The following is a 17,420-nucleotide window of genomic DNA, read 5'->3' on the forward strand; positions in this document are numbered from 1 at the left end:
TTTTCTATTGGGGGAAAAAACCCTGATATTATTTGGCAGTGTTCTTTTTAAAATAAAAAATCCTACCAGAAACCTATAAAGTTTTTCCTTTTAAAGACAAACAAAAGCTTAAATGAGTGAAAGGAAAGTACATTTTCTCATACAACTTGTCAACGTTTCAGAAAGGAAAATAACGAGGACTCACAGCACCCCTTAACTTTAACTGGAATTGTGCATGTTCATTACCTCAAAAAAACAAAACAAAACCCAGACCCATAATGTCCAAATGGAATGGGGCCTGGGACAGAACTGGCACTCTCCACTCCACTTTTGCCCCTGCTCTCCCAGGTTCTGTTATGTTTGTGCAGCTTCTTGGTCCTTTTCCATTTCTTTCATAGCCCCCAATCTCTTTTGCTCCTGTAGCCCATAAGGCTAGCTTGCCTTTATTATATTCACTACTTTCCATTATATTCAGCAGTAATGCAAGGAACCTACAGGCCTGTATACTGTAATACATTCACTTAAGCAAGTTAGCATAAGGCTTGAGGCCTATGAACTTTGAAAAGATAAACTTTGTTCAGATAAATGGCCCAAAGGAAAACCCAAGTACCTGGGAGCTGAAAATAGAGTGTTTAAGAAGAATTTCTAACCCCAGGTACATGATCCAACCACAAGAGTGTCATGGCAACGAATTGATGTACATAACAGGTACATGAGCTACTTTCACAGATACCTAACCACAAGAGGGCCATGGTAATGAATTGATGTATATGATAATAAGTAGAGATCATTGATATACTAACCAATAGGAGAAGAACACTCCAACATTAATAAGGTGAGAAAATACAAATAAGGAAATATGAATATGCATCAAACATAGTGGTGTCAGTGTATCATATTTAAAAAGTGACATCCCAGTGTTGGGGCAGTAAGGGAAAGAGATGTAGTCTGTGGGAGGGGCCAAAATGATGGCCACTGGTAATGCGGGGGAAGGGGAAGGTGATGGTGATAAGGAAGATGATGGCTAATATTTCAGGTTATTCTACCAGGGATGGTGTGAGTACGTGGATGTGCAGATGTACATTCTATGTAGTATCTCTATCTTACCTTACTGAGTTGGGTGTTTGTGACTGTGCTAAATGTATTAAAAACTATTTGTAATTATAGGAGAGTTTCTATAGTGTGAGTGTTTTTACTGTGCACATCCGAGTTCTCAACTATATAATAATTTGAATAATACTGGGCCTGATCTTGGGACAAGAACCTGTTGAACTGATAACTGGGGATTCTTAAGTAATCAATATATTCTATAGGTTACACTCCCCAAGGGTAAAATTCTAGTCCTGTTTGAAGTCAATGGGAGTTTTGCCCTTGACTTCACTGAGACCAGGATTTCATCCATTCATCCTTTCTTTGCTTTCAAGGGTCCCTGTTGTCTTCTGCCTCCCTTACAGTGATTTCCCTTTCTCCTGTTGGTCCTCCTCCCCTTTGGACTTTGTCTCCATCCACTACACATTTTTTGGCTGATTCATGTTATCAGAGCAGCATGGATTGTACTGGTACTGGTGAGGTTGTAGTGACATTTCCATTTATGGCCCCCTGTTTTCACACTTTAATATTTCATACATGGAAAACTGAATCAGACGAAACTTGTAGAAGGTTTGGGCTTGTTCTGAACTGTTAAATATGTGTCCAAAACTATCAGATGACATAAAATGTCAGACATTTAGTCTATTGCAATATTTAGCTTTTCCTTTTGGCATAAAAGAAAGCATGACAAGGTTTCCCATTCTCATGGGACAGCTTCCAGATGGGATCCATCACCCACAGGAAAAGGAACATACTTATAGTCAAGAAATACTCATTATCTACATTTCAGTCAGGAATTTAACTAGCTTGGGGCATAACTACATGTAATGCAAAAAAGGCACTTTTCCCATTATTGCATTTAGTACCATTCTTGAGTTTTATGTCTGTTAATCTTCTGCCACATGACAGGTGAAACACGTAACCTGGAGAAAAACAAATTACAGTCTCTGAATGTGGCTGCTGAATGGAAGTTTTTTAGTTTGAAATAGTGGCTTCCCAGGAAATTGCCCCCAGAAAAATTTCCAGCTTTTTCTACCAAGAAGTTATGAGGATTTTTATCTGATGTAAAAATGAGTACACATTTGTGAAAGCTGAGTTGTGCATGTCAAAAAAAAGGGGTCTTTTTCAAAAGGGTACAGTAATGTAAAAGAGAAGAGATGGAAAATAGTTAAGAGGTCTTAGCAGCCTTACTGAACCAAGACTCAACAAAACCATAGTCTTTGGATGGACAGATAACTGCGATAAGGTTTTGTTCATCCTTAATTCTGGTGAGTATGAGATGAAAATCTGGAATGCTGGAATATTGGTTGATCAACTATGTAACAGGACAGGAATCAAATTCTGTTACTCTCAGCTTTTTATACCTAAGATTACATAGCTCCATGTCCCAAGAGGAAATATATATATTAATTGTAAGATGAAAGACTACTTTTGTTATATATCTTCTGCCTCTCCAACCATCTTCATGCCTGATCTCTCCACCATCCTAAGGTATTGTGTAGCATTTCTGGATGCTTGTGATACATTTTTATTTCAGGCTGTTTAAAGTTACATACCCTTCTTAGCTTTTCTCTTAGGCAAGATTCATTCTCAGCTGTGATCTTTGGGACCCTATGTGAGGGGAAAAGTAGACCAACTTGAAGTTCAGATACTTTTAATTTTAGGCAGGAAAAATCTGTGGATTTCTATTGCCATATATAAAAACAGGAAATAAGTTAATCAAAATGCCTGATATCTTTATCCCTCACATGTGTCCTTGCTTCCTCCCTGGTAAAGAAACCATTGGAAGACTGCCATCTTAATTAGGCTTAGTATAAGCTCTCCACCCCCTTCAAAAAAGAAAGATGCAATCTACCATGTCAAATCTATTCAGGGGGGGCCTGATAGTCATCTTATAGAAATTTTGTGGTGACAGAAGTACACATATTCTAAGATGAAACTACTTAGAGTAAATTTAAATGAAGATTGGCAGTCTGTGATATAAATGCCAAAAACAGGAGCAGGCAGGCAGAGACTTCTGACTTAAGATGATTTTATAGTCAGAGAAATTATTGGAGTCATAACTAATATAGATTATCCCTTGGAGAGATGTGACTGGTGTCTTTATGAAAATCAGATCATTACACACACACACACACAATGATAATACAAGAAAGGTCTGTCTAAAATGTAAATAATGAGGAAATGCTGAGGCAACTTGAATCCACTGAGTTATGACTTAAGTGTTCCAAATCCTATTGTAAAGAACTTGATTTACATTTCAGAAGAATATTGCACAAAACAGGATGAGTGAAGGATACAGTTTTTAAATTTTCCCAGATGTTTTTTGGAGCTTAAACTAGTCAGTTAGTTCCATATCATGTGCATCAGTATTTGCTTGCTTGCTTGCTTGTTTCCTTCAAAAAAATTTTTTTTAAATTGTGTGAGTTCAAACAAATTAAAATACATAGTTAAAAATACAGTATCAGATCTCAGTAGTGTGACATTACCAAGGTACAGTCTGGACTGTCAAACAGCTGTGCCCCCTTAATTTTCCAACCTGGGGTGCCTTTTACACTGCTTTGCTATCAGATCAACCACTCCTTGTCTGCTCTCACACAGCTTCCAGAATGTAAATTACTCCCAACTATACTGTGTGAATGATATGGCCAGCCACTCTTGAATTACATTGCAGAGCAACACCAGCAATCCCCAGTCCCAGACTTTCCTCCAGAAATGTGCATCTTGTACTGCCCCGCTCCCTTCTGGGAACACAAGCTCATGTAAAGTCCATCATTTTATTGATAGAAATTGATATGAACAAATCCTGTTATCTCAAATGGAATTTCCCAAACACTTCAATCCAATCACACTGGTTTAGATAGAACAAGTTTATTAATCCAGAAAGATAGCTTTTAAGTGATTACAAGTTATGGATAAAAGTCAGAATTGATTACAAAGAAATAAAGGTAAAATTCAACTAATACTTAATTAACAAGCTAAGGCCTTGTCTACACTAGTGCTTATGCCAGCAAAACTTTTGTTGCTCAGGGCTGTGAAATAAACACCCCCCTGAGCAACATAAATTTTGCTGGCAAAAGCGCATGTGTGAACAGCGCATATGTGAACAGGAGACACTCTCCTGCTGACATAGCTACCGCTGTTCGTTTAGGTGGTTTTATTATATGCGTGGGAGAGCTCTCACCTGTCGACGTAATGCGGCTACACAAGCACTTATGTCAGCAAAACTTATGTTGCTCAGGGATGTGTTTTTTCACACCCTATAATGTGTATATTATTTCACACATCTATAATATAGATATATGTTGTATATATTTGAGGTTATTTAAAATGGGAATTTTAACTCCTCCATTTATTGTGGCTCCTTTTGTTTCCCATTCCTAAAAATACCACCATCAGAAATGGCTTCAGGTCTCTGCACACATTTTTAAAAGAACAATGCAAATTTAATTTAATCAAGGTTTTTAAAAAGTTGATTAGACTCACAAATCAGATATTGAATATGACACACATACATCCAGAACTCATCCTTTGGACAATGGGCTGAGCAAACAAATGTGATATACAGCATATCCTGGGTCAACAAGTCAGAATGTATTGGACCAATGCAAAAAACAAAAAAACCCAACAACAATCCAGAGATGAAGGCTCTACACCAAAAATGCCTCTTCCACTAGTTTCCATATTTTCAAATCTATTAACTTTTAGCCTGAGCACATAGGCTGACTTCCACCATCACAAGGGTACAGAGGAGGAAAGGCCATTTCTTAGGTAGCTAGGACCCATATCATATAGGACTCTAAAGACCAATAGACCAGAGACTCTGCGGTAATTTTCCTTCCAGTCAAGGATCTGCCCCAGTGGAAGAGGCCAATCTGGTACAACCTTCACCTGTTTATGAAATAGAGAATGCCTTATGGAAAGAAATACTCAAGTGTTTCTGGGTGACATGACTTTACCGTGTTACTTCCTTTGTGTCCTCTTTCCAATCTGACCTTCTTGTCTTTTTTTATTTAGTGCTGCTCCATACATCTGCAGTAATGTCTCTCTCCCTGTGAACAAAGCTCCCTCACTGTCCTCTTATCAAAGACCTACTAACAATTCTCTTCCTTTGCTTTGCTTTCCACAGTTGACTTCCACTCATGTGCTCTCTCCTCCCTTCTTGCATTGCACTTGCTCGGTTTCTATTTATCAAATATCAGAATTTATAAGAGGTGATTGCAATGTAATATGATTCATGTTATCTTGGTCTTTATCTTCAATCCTCCTTTTCTTTTCTAACTTAACTTTTCTTAATAAGTACATCCAGTTTACTCTTTGGGACAAAGTTTATTTTTTAATCTCTGTAGAGAACCATGAAAATGATGGCACTATGTAAATATTTAAAACAATGAGGTGAGAGCAGCAGCTGAGCACCTTGAACAGTTCTATTGTCCAAGGCTTCACAGATTCTATAACACAGATCATATTTAAAACATTATCTTTAGGAACTGATGGAGTTACATAAAGAATGAATTTGGCCCATTGTGTCTGACTCTGAAAATATGGATTGGAGTCTGTGGCAAAGATTGATGGGAAAATTTCAGTTTGATAAATGAAACTTCAAGTATAATTAGTATCTCATATGCCTATTTTCTTCTTTTCGTTTTGCACTGTCAATTTAAAAATAGCTTGAAGGATTTTTTTTAAATTTGATAAAGAGATATGTGCTGAGATTTTGGCTTGAATGACACTGTATGGTCCAGAGTAAAATTTTTATGACCAAATAATAAACACCCTAACATTGGAAAGATTAATAGATCTTTAGCTACGGGGTACTGTCTCAAATGCTGACCTGTAAGTACAGGACCACAGAGAATGTTTTGTTTTTGACCACAGAGAATGATACAGTGAGCATTTCTACTGAATCATACACCTGGAGCTCCAAAACTAACTGTGAGTAGAAAGTGCAGAAATCCCTGGCTGGTCGCCATATTAAGTGTAAATGGGTCAGGAAGCAATCCATTAGTAAAGCTGCTGCCTACGGCAACTAGTATAATGTATGGAGTTGTTTAGTATAAGTCTCTTCCACTGTAGATAAAATTTCTCAAGGACCATGAATAGATAGCACATTGTTACCCTATCAAAACCATTGTCCGAATCTAAGAAGGCTATCAAAGACTTTAGATTTCTTTGAGTATAGTGGATAATATATAATTACAGACATTGGAGGTTGGGAGTGAAGTTTTTGCAAGGTATTCATTTTTGTTTGGCCAGATTTATTACTCAAAAAAAAAAAGATATGATCAAGGTGCTGAAGTGGAACTTCAATGGGGTTTTTTGTACATTCATCTGAAATGGATCAGATTGACGAGAAGATCTATATGAACTGTTTTATATGTAAAGTTTAAATGAGATAAAATGAAAATTTGGCTTATTGTCAGGATTGTCTGTTTGCACAAATGTTTAAAAAAATGAAAATCAGCTAGAGTTTTATGGGGGGGGGGAACTCCCAGAGAAACTGAAACTTGTGCATTACATTATAGGAGGCAGCTTCATTTCTCATTCAGTCTGTATCCCAGCCACCGGCTCAGTAAAGCACTATACACAGTCACAAGAGAGTATGCAGAGTGATGGAGAATATATGGTTAGTTAGGAACAACTGTTGAGAGCAATGAGAGTGAAAAAGGGAACGCTCCAGTGGAGATAAAAATTGAGCACCGGGGCTGAGAGATGAAATTCAGATCCATATCTGAAATTTCCCAGATTCAACACTGTGAAGATCTGGGATTCTGTTTTGGACCTGTCTCTAGGACAGAAGGTCTGATGTTGGTAGTGATATAAGAGAAAACAGGCAAGAATTGACAAGATTGTAAAGGGATCAGGATCTGCTTCTTCATCTTTAGCATTCTTCATTTTGGTTTCCCAAACTCCCTATCCCACTTCCTTGACGTCTTGCAACCACTGTAGTCTTATCCATCTAAGTATGTATTCACACTACCCTCAGCACTGTAGTATTTCAGTGCCTTGATGCCTTCCCTCCAGCCAGGAGGGTGGAACAAGAATTTCCTTCGTTTAACTGCTGCTGTGCTTGGCAGCAAATGCTGTGGAGTGACAAGGTCTGTAGTTTGTAACAGAAATGAATGAGGAGATGAAATCAGTTGAGGAATCATCTGTCACATATCCATTAGACCATCAGGTACTGTATGTTTTGCCTGACTGTGAAAATGATAGATAAAAACATGTGCATAACAGAAGAGTTTGTAGAATTGGTTCCTATGAAAGCAACTTTAACTAATTTGGTTTTATTGCTAACTTCTGTTACCCACATGACTAATTTTTTAAACTATTATATACTTGGGGTGAGAGAGGACAGCTGTCTCATGACAACACTTAAAGTGGCAGCTGTCAGTGGGCCTTGTTGCTGCTTTTGATTTGCAGTTCCACATGGATGGGGGTTGACTCTCTCTTTCCTCCCATTGTGATGAGTGCAGCGGCAGTTCAGATTCCTTGCTGTATGTCTGTGTGGAAGGCACTGTTTTCCTTTGTGTGTCATCTAATCATTCTCTCCTTTGCCTTGTTTGTCTGTCCCCTTCTCTTTCACTTTTATTATAGGTAGCACTGCCTATAGTTAAGGTTCCTAATAATTTATGATATAAGAACCTGATTTTGATTGCTTTGCCAAACTTTAACTGTTTAAGCTGAAATGTTCCATACTTGGTGTCTGCCTTGAAGTACATTTACTTCAAATCTGGCCCGCCATAGCAAATGAGTTTGACACCCCTGCATTAGACCATCAGGTACTGTATGTTTTGCCTGACTGTGAAAATGATAGGCAACTTTAACTAATTTGGTTTTATTGCTAACTTCTGTTACCCACATGACTAATTTTTTAAACTATTATATACACAGCTGTCTCATGACAACACTTAAAGTCATGGATGGGGGTTGACTCTCTTCCTCCCATTGTGATGAGTGCAGCGGCAGTTGATTCCTTGCTGTATGTCTGTGTGGAAGGCACTGTTTTCCTTTGTGTGTCATCTAATCAGATATAAGAACCTGATTTTGATTGCTTTGCCAAACTTTAACTGTTTAAGCTGAAATGTTCCATACTTGGTGTCTGCCTCAGGCTAAATTGTTTGGTTGGTTGGTTGGTTGGTTTTTTTGCAAGTTACAATTAAAACAGTTCAGCCACTTCTGAGACTGAGGCAAAGGAAAAATACATTTTTCTGACCATTCTAAGAAAGCCTTGAGATGACTTCATTGAGAAACTCTAGTGCCTCCATTCTTTGGAGCGGGCACTTGAGGGGGAGTGTTACAATAGAACCTTTTGCTATCCCTGTGAAAATCCTCTAAAATTTGGCCTCTGAAATAATCTGTTTGTACATGCCCAGTGGAGACTTGTTAGAGTTTGGTAGCTAAATCTCCAAAGATTCTTTTTGCCCAGAGAATTTTCCAGACCCGCATAGCTCCTCCGTGCTATCCAGATGGCACATGTGCCATGCTCTGAGCACACTCCAGCCCATGGTTGTGGGAAAGAATAGGATTTTTCCTGAAATTACTCCTCCTGGATGCCAGGCATGTGTAATGCCTCCCATTGTGGCATGTAGCACCAGAACTGAGAGTAGATTGAGGGGACAAGCAGGAGCCAGGAGGAGCTATAGGGACAGGAAGGAAGGTAAACAGTGGCATGAGATGGAGGTAGGAGAAGAGGAAGAAAGAGCAAGCTGTGGGAGGCAAGGGTAGAGAAGGGATTATAACCATTAGAGCATACTCCTCTTCAGAACCTGAAATTGAACCCATGATTCCTGAGTCCCAGCATACCTCTGCTGTCAGCAAATCATTGCAAAATTCATAGGCAAAGTGTGTATATCTTCTCTCTCCAGTCACTAATCCACATTGAGGATAACACCCTACTACTGCTACCATTTATTGTGTAAGATCAAGTGATACAGATCTGTGGATTTAAACGTTCAAACCCTACTGATGACCCATGCAGATGTCAATATGGCTCCACATGATGGAATTAGTGTTTTCTTAAGTTTGATGGGTTTTTTAAATTTAAGGAATTGCATTTAAAAAACTATATTAAAAGAGGGTTAAGGTTGCAATGTCAAGTAGTCAAAAGTTAGCAAATGCCAGAATTAAGGGTGCTTGTAAAACTTTAATCCAGCCTCCTTGTATGGAATGCAATATGATACAGTCTTTAATTACATAATCACATACTATTTTTTCCACAGCATCCCTGCATGATTCAGTGAATGTTGGACCTGCTCTGGGACTAAAGTAGTGTTGTAAAGTGAATGAGGCTGTTGTCTGTAAGACTCCTGCTTCGTTTGTTGCAAAAGTTGGAAAGTGTGTTTTTTTTTTTTAAATTGCAAGTACTGGGACTGGTGGGTCTAGGTCCACCCAAAGCTAAAGGCCCATCCCTCTGAACTAAGGGGGAGGAATCATTAGGCCCAGTCCATAAGTGAGTATGTGGGGCAATGAATGCAAAAACAGGAGCAGGAGTGAGGTCAAAGATTAAAAATCAGCAATCCAGAGGGGAAAACTGAGCAGAGAACCCTTGACAGCACCCACTGCTCTTTAAAGCCATCTAAGGAGCCAGTGGACACTTCCAGTGGACTCCATCCAGCTTCCTACTCCTGAGGTGATGGATGGCTATCTTGGCCGGTGCCAGAAGGAAGTTGACAAAGAGGTCCCATGACATTATAGGGCCACAGATGGTATGTGCATAGATCAGGAGATGCACTAAAAAGTGCAGCTAGAACTTCAGTAAGAGGTACTGGAGGATTCAGAAGAGGGGCTGCAACTTGATGCACCCTATATAGATGTGCAGGATGGTCTCCCTCTCACTGCAAAAGGCACAGGTATCGGGGAGTTTGTGAACTGTGCCAGGTACATGCCCATGCTCATGGATCCTTGGAGGACCACCAACTAATATTCCCAGTGGGCCATAGAACCAGGTACATACTGGCCATTGGGGTTCCTCACCCTCCTCAGGTGGCAATAAGTCCTGCCACTTGATGTTGGGGTGGGACATGCGGGTGAGGAAGTGAATGGTATGAAGCACAAGCGCTGGGTGCGGTTCAGAGGCAGACCAGCTGAATGTCATTCAATTGACTCAGATGGCATGTTGGGGTGCCTGGGGATGAGGAGAGGGTCTTGTGGGGCAAGGACCTGATGCTGAGTTCTGGAGGGCCAGGAGTGAGGGGTGCACAGGGACCATCATTCCACAGGACCTGCTTGAGGAAAGCAAGAGAAGCAGGAGGCAAGGCTGCCCTCACCTCTTGGAGCATATGACAGGGGATGTGCAGAATTGTTGGAAGGTGTACACCTATTGTGGTTGCCTGGAGATGATGGATCAAAGTCTGCCCAAAGTGAAAGGCCCTCCCCCCATTCCCGGGCACCCCCGACATGTCGCCTGAGTCAGCTGATTTACATTCAGCTGGTCTGCCTCTGATCCGCATTCAACTCGGGAGGAAGGGCTATTGAACCCAGGCCACAAGTAAATACTGGGGACACCTAATGAAAAAGCAGAACTTGGAGGAAAGTCAAAGGTTAAAAATCAGGGATCCAGAGGGGGACACAAAGTGGAGAACCCCTGACAGCACCCCCACTCTTCAAAGGTGTCTAGGGAGACAGTGGATGCTTCCTAGAGAACTCTGCCCAAAGATGTGATTGAACAAGAGGACAGAAATAGTCCCCACAGTCACAGAGCACTCCCCCACCATCCAGCTTTCTCCTCCTAGAGTATTGGAGGGCCATCTTTGCCAGTGCCAGAAGATATTGGTGAGGAAATCATGCCATTTTGTGGAACCATGGATGGGGTGTGCATAAATGAGTAGGTGTGAGGAGAAGCGCAGTCAGAACCTCAGTAAGAGGTTCTGGAGAAGCTGGCTGTAAAGTGTATAGTGAACATGGCAGGGGATTGCTGGAGGAGACGGGATGGTCTTGTGGTTAAGATAGTGGAATAGCACCTGAAGAACTGGATTCTATTCAGGCTTCTGCCACAGAGTTCCTACGTGATGGAGGGCAAATCACTTAAATCAAAATGTTGACAAATGACAAATTGTATCTGCCTTGTTTTGTGGGTGCTGAGCATGAGACACGTAGGGCTAGATTTGTAGAATGGCCAAGACTTTATAGATGCAACTGAATGACGTGGCAGCTGTTCTTTGAACATATAAAGTGCTATAAAAATGCAAAATACTCTGAAAAATATGGGCCTAGGTATCACAAGTTAGGCACTCAAAGTTAGTGGATACCATTGACAATTTTGCCTTTAATCTTTTTGTGCCTCAGTTCCCCATCAGTAAAGTGGGAATGATAATAGCAGCCCACTTGCTGAGGTGTTGTGTGAAGAAAAATTCACTAACGCTTGTGAAGCACTCAGATAGTCTGATGAAAGCATCAGAAACATCCCTGAGAAAATTAATAATTTTGTATTCAGTGTAGGATTTGAATGGTGTGTATTAAATAGGGTTTAAGGCCATGCATTGAATAATGAGGATAAAAAGAAATATTGAATGGCTGCTTATTTGAGCATCATCCATTCTGTACAGCAAATGAGGCAGGGGTCTAATGGAAAAATAGTATGTGATTAATTAAAGATTGTATCATGCTTACACACAGTGCACTTGGATTAAAAATGTACAGGCAACCTTAATTGTAACACTTCCTGTTTTTTGCAAACATAACATTTTCTTACTGCAGATTTTTTGGATGTAATATACACCTGATTGGAGATGGGTGGGCATATTCAAAATCCAGACTTAGATCTTCATTTCACAAATTGCCTTCTTCCTTATAATAAACCTAACAAAATTTTGGATCCAAAAATACTCAGATTTGTTGGGATTCAAAATTTAGCTCGGGATTTTTTAGCTGGTACTATCTTTGATAAAACTGTGTTGTACTGAAATAATTAATGTGGATAGTTGTGTTTACTTTCTCATGAGCATTATTATGTTTTCATCATCATCAGAAAAAAGTATGTGCTCTTAAGGACTCAGTTCTTTGTTTTCCTACAGTGGTTCCATTTCTTACCTGTGCTGCTCTGCTTAGCAAAAAGTAGTTGTTTCTCCATTAGTGCTTGGTCTCTATTTTTGCCTCCTGCATTTTACTTCTATATTTTCCAACGTTACTTACTAAATAGTGGAGGCTGGGTTTGTTTTCCTATGTACTACGGAATATAGTGTTAAAAGTTTCCATTCTACAGGACTCTGCTATGTGCCATCCTGCTCACTCCCTACGGAAATGCAGAAGTCATGTCTCCCCTCCCCTGCAGTCCTTTTTCATGCAAAACTCCCATTGACTTCCAAGGCAAATGTGGGGAGCCATATATAACACCATTGATTTCATTGGAAATTTACACTGGTGTGCATGAGTGGAATGAGATCCCTACTTTTTCATGTCTTTCACTGCAGTGCTTAATAGTGCTCCTTTAAAATATTTTACAGCATATTTGGGTATAATCCAAAATACACTGATGTCAGTGGAAAGACTTATTGCCTTCAGTGGGCCTTGGATTAAACCCATTGAGAACAGGTAGATATTAATAGTTGCTACAATAAACTGCAGACTAAATAAATTTCTAGTTGTATTGAATCTTTAGAAAAAAATTCAGTGGGAGGTTTGCCTTAATAAGGACCGTAATATCTGGATCTTTAATAGGGCAGTCGTTATCCATCTTGTCTGCTTAAAAGACATCACATTATCTAACTTGTCCACTTTTTCCATGAAGCTCAATACAGCTAAAGCATTTGTAGCCTAAAATAGATTGTTATAGAAAGCCACATCTTCTAAGTATATCTTCTGAATACTTTAAAGCTAACCTCTTAAAAACTGCAACAATGGACATTCTTTCATGATTCTCATATTCTGAGTAAGAGATCTATTTTTGCTCATTTATTTACAAGTGTGGCTACTATATTTGCTCTGCTTTTAAAGATTTGTTCATCTCATGAGACAGTTTGCATTCTGTAAACTGAAAAAGATATACAATTAAAACTTGTTAAAGATAATTAAACTGAAGTGGAGGGGAAAAAAAACCCTGGTTCACTTCTTTGTTCATAATACTAGGTTCTGAACTATAATTAAATTCTTCCTTCCAATAATTGTATAAATACAAAGGAATTTTTCCAGATAGCAAAACAATTCAGTGATTAAAAATGATTAAGAAGTTGATTCCAAAAGCAAAGATGAGCCAGGGAAGGCTGGAAAGATTTTAGGCATCTCTAAATATGCTGTACCAGCTGGATACCAGATGGTGTTTGGCTACCTGCACCCCCTAGCTGAAATACCACAGGAGCAATTGTACATTTTGCCAGAATTGGGTTCCCCTCCCTCATCTAAAAATCGTACTCATGGGAATGACTTGGAAACATAAAAATATTCCTGACAGTGAGATCTATTAGATTGTGGAATAATCTCCCAGAGGTAGAAATGGAAGCCAAAATGCACAAGACTGGACAAAACACTAGAAAATGTGCTATAAGGAATTACTGGTTGGGGAAGGAGTTAGAAGACCTTATAGGTCTTGTCCATATCTAATTTCTAAAATGTTATCATTGCAAGAACATCATTGCTTTCTGGGGTGTTACTTTTGAAGAATGAACTGCTTGTAGTGTGTTCATCTGTTGTGGTTGTTTGTGGAGGGAAGGAAGAAAGGACTTGAGGGTAACTGTTGGCTGACTTGTCTCCAATCAAAAAATGTACCAGACATTCTACAAATATAGTTTACTTTGTAATTTTTTTATTTAAAGAAGTTACTTTATCCAAACATGAAATACATACTTTCCCACAAAATCTTGTCAGCACATTTATAGAAATAGTAAGCATCATCAGCGTTACACTAGACATACAGACACCATCAGGTTCTTCAGATAATGAAAAAACACTGGTAATTTGTTCCACTTATCTGTGATCAAAAGATAATTAAAAAGAAAGAAAAGATAATTAAAAAGAAATTAGCTTAACTTCAAACTCCCTTTTCTGTTGGTTGTGTGAGAGGCAAGCCAGAAATGGGAACCATAACACTGTATGTAACAGTTTGCTGGCAAGACATCTTCTGTAAACGGTTACAAGCATGATTACATTAATTCTGTCCAAAATGAAAGGTTAGAGAATTCAGTAGAAGTAATGTGTTATGGAATACAAAAAGGGAGTGATCTGATTGGCTAACAAAGGTTCCAGCCTGTACTGATATGACTGGAATTGGTTAGCCACCTAAGACTCAAATATTTTTTCTTTGGTGGTGGTATTACTTATTTATTCATTAAAATGAATAAAAAACATTGGATAGCTAAAACCTCCAGTATCATTTGGAAGTAGTATTATCAATTTGAGCCCCAGCTATAGCCATTTTTGTCTTTTGAACTAAATGCAGCTGGGACTGAAGCTGCCCTTGGCAGAGAAAAAGCAGTTGTCCCTGAAACTAGTCTTTAATTCCACTTACTTCTATGCTACCACTACAGACTAGTTTCTGCCTGCAAGCAGAATTAAAGTAGAGTGTTTTAAACCTCTGGTCTTTCTGCACTGATAGTTGCATCCATGGATGCTGTGTAGGGAGGAGATGCCACAACCTTCTCCACAGACTCTCCTACCTTTTGAAATCTTCGAAGTATTCCCATGGGAGCTCCTCTCAGTACAGACAAAACTGGGATTTTGAAACTAGGCTTTAAGTCAGCTTACAATCAGGCATTAGTTTATATACTGACAGACAGGATGCAAGTAGAATTAAAGTCTAGTTCTTTAAAGAGTGTTTTATTCTTTCTCTACTAAAAATGTCTTCAGCACCAGCCTCATTTTGTTCAAAGGCAGCAATGCTGAAATTAAAAGTACTAGTTTAATCTGACCCTAGATGTTTTAGTGTCCAAAGAATCATAGGACAGCTGAAAGTTTATTTTTTAAATAAAATTGTTTTTAAAATCTGTCATAGTAACAAGAGCTAATTTTTATTTCAGATAACAATTAATTTAATTATTTTTAAAAGCCTAACTATTCCAATTGTTTTTAATTTTTGAAAATAGTATTTAAAATCTCCATCTTCCTACCAGAGCTGTCCACAATGAAGTTTGCAGGTGTTGTAAACTCCTGATACACTTTAGATGTTAGAATACCTGATTTTAAGTTCTATGACCAAAACCAGTGTAAAATTGTGAAGGAAAAATAAAGATTTAATCCTATGAATTTACTTTAAGTGAACAATTTTTGTACTTTCCATTGCAAAAATAAACCCAATGCTATTATCACCACACTACTGCCCTGTTATAATCTGTCTTTGGGGAAAATTATCACACCATAACAACAGCAAATGTGACCTGTGAATTTTAAATAAAATTTTAAATAAAATTGTTTCATAATCTTTCTTAGTAGCAAGGACTCATTTTATTTAAATACCATAAAATACAGCAAAAGTGAACTGTACTCTTCTACCTGCTTCCCACTCCTAGTGCCTCAATGAAAGTTTTGACAAAACTTTGTTAGGACCTTATGAAACAACCACCACCTAAGGAATAAACACTCAGCAAGAGCCAGATCCTACTTCCGGTTAACTCTGCCTTGCGCTGCTCCATAGCACAAAGCAGATGTATACCTGCCCAGATGAAGAGTCTCCTTTCATAGGAGAATGCCTATGTAACATAGAGTTGACATAGCCAGCCGTACGTTAACACTCCTCCATACCACCAACTAATGTGTTCAGTGCCAGGGTGGGAGAAGAGGTGATTGCTAAAGAGCTGTAATGATCTGGTGAGTCCCAGCTGCTGGAATGGCTCCCGAGGTCATGGGAAACCACACACTATTTAGAGCAGTCTTGAAGCTGCTCTGAGTTGAGGCAGTGGCTAAAGAAGCCCTTAGACAGACCTGAGACTGGGGATCTGCAAAGAGGGCATACTGCTTCATTTGCCAATGTATCCCACAGGTTCTATACTGTATGGCAAACGCTATACAAGCACAAGTATCCGAACATGTGGGCACAAACCCTGGCTGGCTTCATGCACCTAAATGAGTTGCATGCAAAAATGTGTGTGCACCATGGCACATGGGATTTGAAAATGTGTATGTTCGTTTACTCATTCTTCAAAGTGGGATTTGTCACTCTGCATAGGCCAGAAAGAAATGACTGGTGTTTTCTCTTCCCCCACTTCATGCTTAAAGTGTTGGCTTTCTTTTTCCTGATTGCTCCAGGTTGGTTGTAACTGTAATGAAGAATATATCTTTTTTTTTTTTTTCTGCTGCAGCACAAATGTTTGAGGGTGTTGAGGAGTCACAAGGCCTGAACCTCACCCAGGAGACTCAGAGCCACATTCATCTTGTAACTCCACTGACTTCAGTGAAGGCTGAATTTGGTACTTGACTTTGGTAGAGTTACTTTCACTCTTCTTTCACTCTTGCAAATTTGTGGAGGACTGGCCATTTTGAATATATCCCACTTTGCTGCCTCAAGTTGAAGAGAACCCCTACTTCTTGTTTTGCTGAGCTTATTTTGGCCTGTGAATATCTGCTTATGCCATTTTAAAGAGAAAGCAACCTCATTACAATTTGATTTAGTTATTATTTTTAGTTATATTACTAAGAGTATTGATCAGCCCATTTTAGAAATATAAATAAATAAGGTAGCACCGGAATATTTACTTTGATTGGAATAATCTCACCATTATTACAACACAGTGTGTTCATCTTCTTGCTCTCTAACCCATGAATGTATATGGATTATTGGTAAAAGTGCACAGTGTTTTTATTTAATACAGTAGCAGTGATCTTCATTAAACTTTTTATTTCTATAATTAGTACACAATGACTATGAAATAGTGTAGATAATCCTGAATGCATGAAACGGAGCTGATCCATTTCACTGAACAGCTTTCCTCTTTTGTGCTTGAGTGCAGCATACATCCTTTCGGAACACAGTCCCAAATTACAATGATGTCCCAAATCACAGGATTAATGTGTCTATGAACAGACCTCTTATGCCTTCAGAATGAAGTACTCCTTGCTAATTTCTCTTCAAGACACGAGCTTAATTGCATTTTAAACAAATGGGCTGCTTTGCTGGCCAACTTTTAAATGAGATAACAGCAATGTTCACTCTCCAGCAGTGATGAGTGCCTTGCAGTAGATTCAAAACTCTGTTCAATAACAGGTTTAATCTCACACCAGCAGATTTACTGCAGAATAAACTGCCACTGAGCTCCTAATTAGTAAAACAAAAAAAAATCCAACCTACGAAATATTATTTTCAAAAGCAGCAGGGTATGTTTAGTGGAAATTTTCAGTCCTATTCTTTGTGTGCTTTATTGATTTTTATGTATGATATTGGGAATTCATGCTATGATTTAAGATAATGGTCTGTATCGATCACTTAAGCA

This window comes from Emydura macquarii, unplaced genomic scaffold (assembly GCF_026122565.2).
Source record: "Emydura macquarii macquarii isolate MOO-44397 ecotype Brisbane River unplaced genomic scaffold, CSIRO-AGI_Emac_v2 contig_480, whole genome shotgun sequence".
NCBI lineage: Eukaryota > Metazoa > Chordata > Testudines > Chelidae > Emydura > Emydura macquarii.